At 44.0% G+C, this 11,934-nt stretch overlaps 1 protein-coding gene across 5 annotated transcripts in view; it reads right to left on the bottom strand.

The window, feature by feature from the left end:
• Window positions 1-10,557, bottom strand: part of EPN2 (epsin 2) — a 98,974-nt gene extending 88,417 nt beyond the window's left edge. For all 5 annotated transcript variants that reach the window (XM_030212620.1, XM_030212619.1, XM_030212617.1 and 2 more), the window contains exon 1: window positions 10,424-10,557. The gene's annotated coding sequence lies outside the window, so the exon portion shown is untranslated. The remainder of the gene's footprint in view (window positions 1-10,423) is intronic.
• Between the last annotated feature and the right edge of the window lie 1,377 nt (window positions 10,558-11,934).

Genomic DNA, 11,934 nt, shown 5'->3' on the forward strand with positions numbered 1-11,934 from the left:
CAGAGGAGACAACGGAATGTCAGGTCCCAGAAGTGCAGGCGCTCCTTCGCCTGTAGTCTCAGCACAGCCCAAACCTCTACTTCTAAACAGCAGAGGTCTCGCAGTGTACCAGTCGAGTCTACAGAGCTGGGGAAGATGTTTGAGTGAGGGGTGGCTGCACTTTCACAACCCCTTTGCGTTTGGTATGGGGGCACAGTGAATTAAGGCAACAAGGAACAAATCGCCAGCAGAATCACTTGGAAGCACTGACTACCATCAGTAATTCCGTCTGCCATCTTGTCGCTCCCTTCCCCCCCCCCCCCTTATCCAAGATTCAACACATTCTTATTTAGCTTGATATTGTGGGCAGTCAGTTAGTATCTTGTATTTGGTAACAGAAAGCAACTGAATACTTATGCTGCTCAATTTTTGTTAGCTGCTTAGATTTAAGCAAGGATATAAGTTTTTAAAATTAATTAATGCAGGAAAGTGGAGTGGCATGAACAAATTTATGAGCCCTGAGTAACAGCTTAACTGCAATGTTTTGACCTATCTGCAGTTTGTACAGCAGTATATCTGGAAGGCTGTTGTAGATAGAATTACATTAACCTAACTCCGAGATGGCTAATGTATGAAATATAATGTTGAAATCTGTTATCCTCACAAGATTTGAAGTTGCAAATTTTTTGTAAAGTGAAAAAAAAAGCAGATTTCACTATGCTTAAGATTATGGCTTTAACGTTAGAACAGAGACCAAGGTGACTCCTAATGTACATACAGATGTGTGAAAGGAAAGGGATGTATTTCCTTATCTTTGGAGAGAGTGTTAGAAAGTTATGGGTAAACCAGAAGGCCTCGTTTTTTCTATATTAAGAACCAACTTATGAAGTTGAAGGCAATCTGCTGTGCAATTCAGGCAGCACTCCAAGATTCTCAGACTGAGAGAGGCAGAATTGATTGAAAAAATCTGAAAGTCAAATTGCGTAAACATATGGTCTGTAATTGTGAGGCTAGTCTAAAGAATAAGAGCAATGAAAATATTAAGACGAAAAAGCACTAATAGAGAACCTTAGATGGACAGACACCCAAAGTGGTGTTCGAGTAGACCTGAAAAGTGCAACGTAAGAGCACAAGTGTTGCCATACTGGGACAGACTGAAGGTCCATCAAGCCCAGCATCCTGTTTCCAACAGTGGACAATCCAGGTCACAAGTACCTGGAAAGATCCCAAAACAGTAGCAACATTCCATGTAGAACTGCAAAGAATAGCAAGATTCCGGAAACCTAAAGAGTAACAAAATTCCATGTGGAACCCCAAAGAATAGCAAGATTCCGGAAACCTAAAGAGTAACAAAATTCCATGTGGAACCCCAAAGAGTAGCAACATTCCATTCAGAATCCCAGGTACATAAGTAATGCCATACTGGGACAGACTGAAGGTCCATCAAGCCCAGCATCCTGTTTCCAACAGTGGACAATCCAGGTCACAAGTATCTGGCAAGATACCAAACAGTAGCAACATTCCATGTAGAACTGCAAAGAATAGCAAGATTCCGGAATCCTAAGGAGTAACAAAATTCCATGTGGAACCCCAAAGAGTAGCAACATTCCATTCAGAATCTCAGATACATAAGTAATGCCATACTGGGACAGACTGAAGGTCCATCAAGCCCAGCATCCTGTTTCCAACAGTGGACAATCCAGGTCACAAGTACCAGGCAAGATCCCAAACAGTAGCAACATTCCATGCAGAACTGCAAAGAATAGCAAGATTCCGGAATCCTAAGGAGTAACAAAATTCCATGTGGAACCCCAAAGAGTAGCAACATTCCATTCAGAATCCCAGGTACATAAGTAATGCCATACTGGGACAGACTGAAGGTCCATCAAGCCCAGCATCCTGTTTCCAACAGTGGACAATCCAGGTCACAAGTACCTGGCAAGATCCCAAAATAGTACAATACATTTTATGCTGCTTATCCTAGAAATAATAAATGTGTTTTACCAAGTCCATCTTAATAATGGTTTATGGACATTTCTTTTAGCAAGTTATCCAAACCTTTTTTAAACCCCGCTAAGCTAACTGTGGAGTGGAACAGGTGGATGTGAAGCATCTGTTCACACTTTCCAAAAATACTAGGACTAGGGGGCATGCGATGAAACTACAGTGTAGTATATTTAAAACAAATAAGAGAAAATGTTTCTTCACCCAATGCATAATTAAACTCTGGAATTCGTTGCCGGAGAACGTAGTGAAGGCGGTTAGCTTGGCAGAGTTTAAAAAGGAGTTGGACGGTTTCCTAAATGGACTTGGGAAAAATCCACAATTTCGGGAATAACTTGTATAAAATGTTTGTACATTTGGGTAGCTTGCCAGGTGCCCTTGACCTGGATTGGACGCTGTCAGGGACAGGATGCTGGGCTCAATGGACCTTTGGTCTTTTCCCAGTATGGCATTACTTATGTACTTATGCTATTACTACGTTTTCTGGCAACAAATTCCAGAGTTTAATTACATATTGAGTGAAGAAATATTTTCTCTGATTTGTTTTACATTTACTACTTTATAGCTTCATTGAGTGTCCCCTAGTCCTAGTATTTTTGGAAAGAGTAAACAAGTGATTCACTTCTACCCATTCTACTCCACTCATTTTATAGACCTCTATCATATCTCCCCCTCCGCCATCTTTTTTCCAAGCTGAAGAGCCCTAGCAGCTTCAGCCTTTCCCATCCCCTTTATCATTTTCGTCACCCTTCTCTGTACCTTTTCTAATTCCACTAAATCTTTTTTGAGAGGTGGTGACCAGAACTGCACACTATGCAAGGTGCAGACACACCATGGAGCGATACAAAGGCATTATAACATCCTTATTTTTGTTTTCCAATCCTTTCACAATACCTAATATTCTATTTGTTTCCTTAGCCACCGCCGCAAACTGAGCAGAGGGTTTCAACATATCATCAACGATGTCACCTAGATCCCTTTCCTGGTCGGTGACTCCTAATGTAGAACCTTGCATCACACAGCTATAGTTTGGGTTCCTCTTCCCCACATGAATTACTTTGCACTTGCTCACATTAAATGCCATCTGCCATTTGAATGCCCAGTCTCCCACTCTCGTCAAGTCCTCTTGTAATTTTTCACAATCCTCTTGCGATTTAACAACTTTGAATAACTGTGTTGTCAGCAAATCTAAATTACCTCACTAGTTATTCCCATCTCTAGATCATTTATAAATATGTTAAAAAGCAGCGGTCCCAGCACAGACCCTTCTCAATTGAGAATACTGACCATTTAACCCTACCCTCTGTTTTCTATCTTTTAACCAGTTTTTAATCCACAATTGAACACTACCTCCTATTCCATGACTCTCCAATTTCCTCTGGAGTCTTTCATGAGGTACTCTGTCAAATGCCTTTTGAAAATCCAGTCTGTCTTGATTGGACTGTAAACTCTGTTGAGCAGGGAGTTTCTCTTACTTGTTCAGCGTACAGCGCTGCGTACGTCTATTAGAGCTATAGAAATTATAAGCAGTAGCAGTAATATACATGAACAAATGAGCCATCAAAAGAGGAGGCTTGCTTTCTTAATTTCCAACTATTTATTACAAATAAGCCGCAAGAAACTTACTGTAGATAGATGAAACTGAGTGCTACTTTAGTTGAATAATTCTTGACTGGATAGACTGTTGAATTAAGTGGCTAAAGGAATGGATGCAAAGCGAGTGACTGCAAAGATAAATGCTGATCCTGTGAAAGGATGATGCAAATTCCAGCGGTGAGAGAGTCTGTCAAGAGACTTGCTGTCTAAGACCAAGGTGGAGATTTTTGGACTACAGGGATGAGTGCAATAGATTACCCATAAGGACTAGGGTCTCTGGAAACTACCACTAGGGTCAAACATTGTCTCTTGGGCTGAGACATGAACCTGGCAGGTCCCAAGGAGACGGTCATAAGCAAACTTTAACCTACAACATCAAAGATTATATGACCCTATCAGGAAACTACTTGCTTTAGCTTACAGGCTGTGAGTACAATACAAAATCAATGTAAACATATACATACAAGCTGGGGGAGGGGGACAGAACACTGATCCTGAAAAGTGACCCTTCACACCCTCAGAAATATCATCTTGACCTGCTTCGTGCCATCTGATCTTGTGTCTATGTGAACTGATTTTTGTCGTGGAGGAGTGGCCTAGTGGTTAGGGTGGTGGACTTTGGTCCTGAGGAACTGAGTTCAATTCCCACTTCAGACACAGGCAGCTCCTTGTGACTCTGGGCAAGTCACTTAACCCTCCATTGCTCCATGTAAGCCGCATTGAGCCTGCCATGAGTGGGAAAGCGCAGGGTACAAATGTAACAAAAATAAAATAGATACTATTGGAGATTCTACATGGACTGTTGCTACTACTGGAGATTCTAGATGGAATGTTGCTACTACTGGAGATTCTAGATGGAATGTTGCTACTACTGGAGATTCTAGATGGAATGTTGCTACTACTGGAGATTCTAGATGGAATCTTGCTACTATTGGAGATTCTACATGGAATGCTGCTACTATTGGAGATTCTACATGGAATTTTGCTATTCCACTAGCAACATTCCATGTAGAAGGCTGCGCAGGCTTCTGTTTCTGTGAGTCTGACGTCCTGCACGTACGTACGTGCAGGACGTCAGACTCACAGAAGCAGAAGCCTGCGCGGCCACATTGGTGATCTGCAAAGGCCGACTTCTACATGGAATGTTGCTAGTGGAATAGCAACATTCCATGTAGAATCTCAAATAGTAGCAACAGTGGAGGAGTGGCCTAGTGGTTAGGATGGTGGACTTTGGTCCTGGGGAACTGAGGAACTGAGTTCGATTCCCACTTCAGGCACCGGCAGCTCCTTGTGATTCTGGGCAAGTCACTTAACCCTCCATTGCCCCATGTAAGCCGCATTGAGCCTGCCATGAGTGGGAAAGCGCAGGGTACAAATGTAACAAAAATAAAATAGATACTATTGGAGATTCTACATGGAATGTTGCTACTATTGGAGATTCTACATGGAATGTTGCTATTCCACTAGCAACATTCCATGTAGAAGGCTGCGCAGGCTTCTGTGTCTGTGAGTCTGACGCCCTGCACGTACGTGCAGGACGTCAGACTCACAGAAGCAGAAGCCTGCGCGGCCACATTGGTGATCTGCAAGGGCCGACTTCTACATGGAATGTTGCTAGTGGAATAGCAACATTCCATGTAGAATCTCAAATAGTAGCAACAGTGGAGGAGTGGCCTAGTGGTTAGGGTGGTGGACTTTGGTCCTGGGGAACTGAGTTCGATTCCCGGCACAGGCAGCTCCTTGTGACTCTGGGCAAGTCACTTAACCCTCCATTGCCCCATGTAAGCCGCATTGAGCCTGCCATGAGTGGGAAAGCGCAGGGTACAAATGTAACAAAAATAAAATAGATACTATTTGAGATTCTACATGGAATGTTGCTACTATTGGAGATTCTACATGGAATGTTGCTATTCCACTAGCAACATTCCATGTAGAAGGCTGCGCAGGCTTCTGTTTCTGTGAGTCTGACGTCCTGCACGTACGTGCAGGACGTCAGACTCACAGAAGCAGAAGCCTGCGCGGCCACATTGGTGATCTGCAAGGGCCAACTTCTACATGGAATGTTGCTAGTGGAATAGCAACAATCCACGTAGAATCTCAAATAGTAGCAACAGTGGAGGAGTGGCCTAGTGGTTAGGGTGGTGGACTTTGGTTCTGAGGAACTGAGGAACTGAGTTCGATTCTCACTTCAGGCACAGGCAGCTCCTTGTGACTCTGGGCAAGTCACTTAACCCTCCATTGCCCCATGTAAGCCGCATTGAGCCTGCCATGAGTGGGAAAGCGCAGGGTACAAATGTAACAAAAATAAAAAACATCTGGCCCATTTCATCAATGTGGAAACAGTCTTCAAAATGTTTTGAATAACGTATAGTACACTAGAGGAGCAGCATAAGTAGAAACAATGGTGACACATAAAGACCATATGGCCTCCAGCCTGCCCAATCCATTTATGGGTTGAGCAAAGAAGTGAAGATCTCGTGTAATTGATATAATAGAAGGTGGTAATCTATGAAATTAGAAGTGGATGATAAATCTAAAAGCATTAAGATGGTGATATTTCTAATCAAGCTGATCTCTTTTCATTCAGCCTCAGCCAGAAGTGCCTCCGTACCCTAACTGGTGCAGAACCCAGAATGGGATGGATGAGGAACTAGTGTTTTATCAACAAAATTGATCCACTGTGAAGAAACAATTTTCTCTGCCAGTTTAAAAAAAACATGGAGATGTGAGATGGGATGAACGTTACCTGGGCTATCAGGACAAAAGTAACATAGTAGATGACGGCAGAAAAAGACCTGCATGGTCCATCCAGTCTGCCCAACAAGATAAACTCATATGTGTATACCTTACCTTGATTTGTACCTGCCTTTTTCAGGGCACAGACCGTACAAGTCTGCCCAGCAGTATTTCCCGCCTCCCAACCACCAGTCCCGCCTCCCATCTCCGGCTCTGGCACAGACCGTATAAGTCTGCCCTCCACTATCTTCGCCTCCCAACCACCAACCTCTCTTCCCCCACCTGCTCCGCCCCCCAATTTTGGCTAAGCTTCTGAGGATCCATTCCTACTGCACAGGATTCCTTTATGCACATCCCACGCATGTTTGAATTCCGTTACCGTTTTCATCTCCACCACCTCCCGCGGGAGGGCATTCCAAGCATCCACCACCCTCTCCGTGAAAAAATACTTCCTGACATCTTTTTTGAGTCTGCCCCCCTTCAATCTCATTTCATGTCCTCTCGTTCTACCGCCTTCCCATCTCCGGAAAAGATTTTTTTGCGGATTAATACCTTTCAAGTATTTGAACGTCTGTATCATATCACCCCTGTTCCTCCTTTCCTCCAAGGTATACATGTTCAGGTCAGCAAGTCTCTGCTCATACGTCTTGGAAAGCAATCACTGCCAGAAATCAGGAAAACATGCAGTAGACCAACGGTTCCCCAACCTGGTCCCGGAGGCTCCCCAGCCCGTCAGGTTTTCAGTATATCCATAACGAATATTCACGAGATAGATCTGCATGAAGGAGGCAGTACATGCACATCTCTCTCATGAATATTCATTGTGGATATTCTGAAAACCTGACTGGCTGGGATGCTTCCAGAACCAGGTTTGGGAACCACTGCAGTAGAGAAAGAACAAACGGAAGCAGAACTGGAAACACTTTACTTTCACACAGATGGCAGGCATATGGTCAAGAAGTTGTTCTAAGGCCTGAAAAGACTGTCTAGCAAAAACCAAATTATCAGGATGACAGTTTTTCCAGTACATTTGGCGATTCAAGGACTGTCTAAACATTAATGGACAGATAAGAGGAACAGTAGAATTGTTCAGTGTCTCAATTTTGTTCAACTTATACACTTGATTTACAGCTCAACACAAAAAGCATTCTTCGTTTACAAGTAAACTTATAATTTTCTAAGCTAAACCCAAACCCAGTATACACGGCTAACGACAGGAAAGAACTTTGTGCAAGGACAGCTCCCACCACCGTCTCCAATGGTCCATAAGGACTATGAGCTGCAATGATGAACCCAGACCTGTCGGAACGATGAATCGATTTCCCCCAAACTACCAATAATTGCATCAAGACAATGGCCAACCTTGTGTACTACACATAGCTTTAGCAAAAGGTTTACAAGCCACTGATGTGAACAGCGCTGTGTACATCTAATAGCGCTATAGAAATGATTGCGCTGCGTACGACTGGTAGCGCTATAGAAATGATTTGTAGTAGTAATACACAATATAGCACATCGACCCGGTACACCCATATTTTGGAACAATCTGCCATCACCAGGGGTCTAGGACTACATAAATACCTAGATTTTTAGGACATACTTTATTTAAAGAAACAAAGCAATCTGGATAAATCTAATTTTGGTAAAGGTTTTAGTTCATGGCACAGGCCGAAGCAAATATTCTGGAATTCACAATGCTACAGTTCTGCAAACAGCAGCGAGAGAGGCACTAGTTTAAAGCAACAGCAAACTGACATAGGCTGATGTGCAATCGATGTGATTAGTACTACAATAAATATTTAGAGCCACGATAGATTTGAGTCCTTTGTTTCCCTCTTGGTCATCTCTTTTGCGTGTTTATTTGTGGGAACCTGTCCTCTTTATACGGAAAGATATAAACAGGATGGAGTCGATCCAGAGGGCGGCTACGAAATTAGTAAGCGGTCTTGAACGCAAAAATTATAGGGACAGGCTTATGAACCTCAACATGTATACGCTGGGAGAGAGGAGGGAGAGAGGAGACATGATAGAAACGTTGAAATATCTCAAGGGCATTTATGTACAGGAAGAGAGCCTTTTTCAAATGAATGAGAGCTCTGGAATGAGGGGGCTTATGACAAAGTTAAGAGGGAATAGGCTTAGGAGTAACCTAAGGAAGTATTATTTCACAGAAAGGGTGGTGGAGGCATGGAATGGCCTCCCGGTGGAGGTGGTGGAGTCTAGGACAGTTCCAGAATTTAAAAAGGCATGGGATAAGCATGTGGGATCTCTTAGGAACAGGAAGAATTAGGGGTTACAGAGGATGGGCAGACTGGATGGGTCATATGGCCTTTTCCTGCCGTCATGTTTCTATTCTCACACGCATGTGAAAAAAACTAACCCATTTGAAGGTCTTAGGATGAATAAACATACCTACTGCAGGGCAGCACATCAAATTCTTATTTTTTAAACTTTATTTGGAAACCATAAGGAGAAAGCCACTCAACTGCTGGGAAACAAAAAATTAAAATCAGGAAACTTATATAACATTAGGACACCAAAGCATTTCTCAAAACTTTCCTTCCCACTGTGCCAACCCTAAGTGTTATTGCATAAGCTGCCCAAGAAAATGTTTCTGGCAGTCATTAAATCAGTGACTGTTTCAGGGCCAGATTTACTAGAAAACATTCCCACTTTAACATGCGCTGAAACATTGTTTTCCAAGTCCAGTCCTGGAGTAGCCCTTGCCATTCAGGTTTTCAGGATATCCATCGCTTCACTTCCTTACCTATCCCTATCCTTTCTCAAATCAAAGTAGGGTATACACAAAAAGCAGCAAATATGAGTTATCTTGTTGGGCAGACTGGATGGACCGTGCAGGTCTTTTTCTGCCGTCATCTACTATGTTACTATACCTCTTTTATCCCATTTACCCTTGTTCGTTTGTCCTACCACATACCTCCTTTGTTGATTCTGATACTACAGATTGTATTCTCTTGTTATTATGTAAGCCGCATTGAGCCTGCGATGAGCGGGAAAGCGCGGGATACAAATTAAATAAATAAATAAATAAAAATAAGCATGAACTTGATTTGCATACACTGCCTCCATTATATGGTAAATCTCTTTCATGCATATTCATTGTGGTTCTCCTGAAAACGTGACTGGCAAGGGGCTACTCCAGAACCTGACTTGTGATAAATGTGTTTTTGAGCAGTGTTTCCTAACGTTGTGCACACATTTACCACAAGTCCCATTTCACGCCATGAGATCTATTTACTAAATGCATGACAACACAGTAGCACAATTTAGCAAACTTAGCCCTAAATCTTTACCTATATTCATACAGACCAGTATATGGTTGGCTAAGGTCCAGTTCTATATAAACCAAGTGGCGGGGGGGGGGGGGGGGGGGCAAATAATTTGCTGCAATGTCAAAGACTTAGCTGCTAGTCTAATGCAACAGGTACCATGATTTCCACATTATAAAAAAAATGTTGTAAGTCAACAAACAAAACAAAAAGTTTATTTTTTGTTATTTGGATTCATACAAAAAAAAGCTTAGGCTAGGCAAGTTGGGAGATTAAGGGTAGCGTTTCAGCTCTGGTTACAAAATAACTGTTGATCTCATTGCTAGATGTACATGACAAAAAGAAAAAGGAAGAAGCTATTGACGAGTTGAAAAGGGCTGGTGGTTACAAAGTGGTTTACAGGTGCTTATTTTGTACTTGCCCAGAGTCACAAGGAGGAGTTGCAGTGGGAATCGAACCCCCCCAGTTCCCCAGGACGTTAATGGAAAGGCACAAGGGAACCATCGCACTGCAAAGAAAAGTCCTAAAAATTGTTGCAAAAAACCCCCCACAATAACAGGGCAGCGGATGAGACAGGGTTCGTGGGGGGGGGGGGGTGACCCTCCCTCTTAATAGCTTAAACCAAAACATATTATACTATACCTCCCCCCCCAACAAAAAAAAATATATATATATATATATATATATTAAAGCATGAATTGTTCCACCCCACGCACGAGAAACACACGCGTGGATTTCACCCTCCCCCCTCAAAACACCCCACGATCCCCCCCCCCCACTCCCCGAGGAATAATTCCCCTTCCCCCCCACAAACTCACCGGCTCTCACGAGTCAGCCCTCGCCCGGGGCCACGGTTTTCGTGGGGGGGGGCGGTGGATGTCGCTTCTCAGCTCGCCCAGAGCCCGGGGCTCGGACCAGCCGCCGCCACCGCCTCTCTCTCTCTCTCTCTCTCCGCTCCGCTGCTCCCACGACACACCGAGCTCCGCCTCGCCCTCCGGCCCCGCATGACGACAACACGCACGAGGGGCGGGAACAAGCAGGACCCCGCCCAACCAGGAACGGGAGGCGGCATGGCGTCGATACGTCGAAGCCGCTTAGGTTAGTCTCTGTTTCCCCTTCCCCGGCCGCGCAGCCGTCGTCGTTCTGCCTACACTCAAAACAAAGCAAACAAACCTAAGAGCTGCAGCTGCTGCATCCACGTTGTCGTTCTTTCTTGTTGGTGGCATTTTTATTTTAGCTCACTTATAGTTTCAAGCATGCCTGCTTGTGCAGCATAGGGATGTACACAGAGGAAGTATAATAACGGAATTACTTCTCATAGATACAGTTGTAATCTCTCTATATAAAACGCACCTCCAACATTCTATGAAGCCTCCACAACTCCCAACGTTCTAAATGCATGGTGGTGAAACCCACATCTCCTGAATTGACATCACGTACTTCCGGGTTCGTCACAAGCAGAAGTGACCAACCACACGAGGTTTCTCGGCTTCAGAATGTTGGCGGTGCATTCTATTAAGTAGGATTGGTCAGTTCCTTGAAGCACAGCCAGAGCTCAGCGTCCTGCACAGTAACGCTCAGACACCAGAGAGAGAGAAGGGGGGCCTGAAACAAGAGAGAGGGAGGGAGGGAGGGGGGGGGGAGAGTTATCTCTGTCACACACACACTCTCTCTCTCACAGTCAATGTCTTTCTCTCTCTCACTCTCACACACTCTATGTCTCACACTGTATCACATTCACTCTCTATGTGTCACACAGTCACTCACACATTCTCTTGGTCTCATACACTCAGTCTCACAGAGTCTGTGTCTCACACACACTCTCTCTCTCTCTCGCACACACTGTATCTGTGTGAAACACACTCTTTCTCACACTGTGTCTCACATACGCACTTGCACACACTCTCATTCTCACGCACACACTCTCATTCTCACACACACACTGTCTCTCTCACAGACACACTCGCATTTTTACTCTCTCTCACACACAGTCACTCTCACATACACTCTCTCAAACATACACAATCCGAGGAAAACCTTGCTAGCGCCCGTTTCATTTGTGTCAGAAACGGGCCTTTTTTACTAGTTTCTTATAAATCGTAATCAGTGTGTCGCAGAGGCATAGCCAGACCAGACCTTAAATTTTGGATGGGCGAACTGGGTAGGCACATGTACTACTGTAGTCTCTACATCTCCCCCCCCAGGTGCCAACTCACAATTTTACAGTAAATACCTGTGTTGGTGGGGATCGTCCAGTGGCAAGAACAGCTCTCTTTCCTTCTTGCTTCAACTGGCAACACTGTCAATGCGCTGCCCTTTGCACAAGCTT

This window comes from Microcaecilia unicolor, chromosome 8 (assembly GCF_901765095.1).
Source record: "Microcaecilia unicolor chromosome 8, aMicUni1.1, whole genome shotgun sequence".
NCBI classification, from domain to species: domain Eukaryota; kingdom Metazoa; phylum Chordata; class Amphibia; order Gymnophiona; family Siphonopidae; genus Microcaecilia; species Microcaecilia unicolor.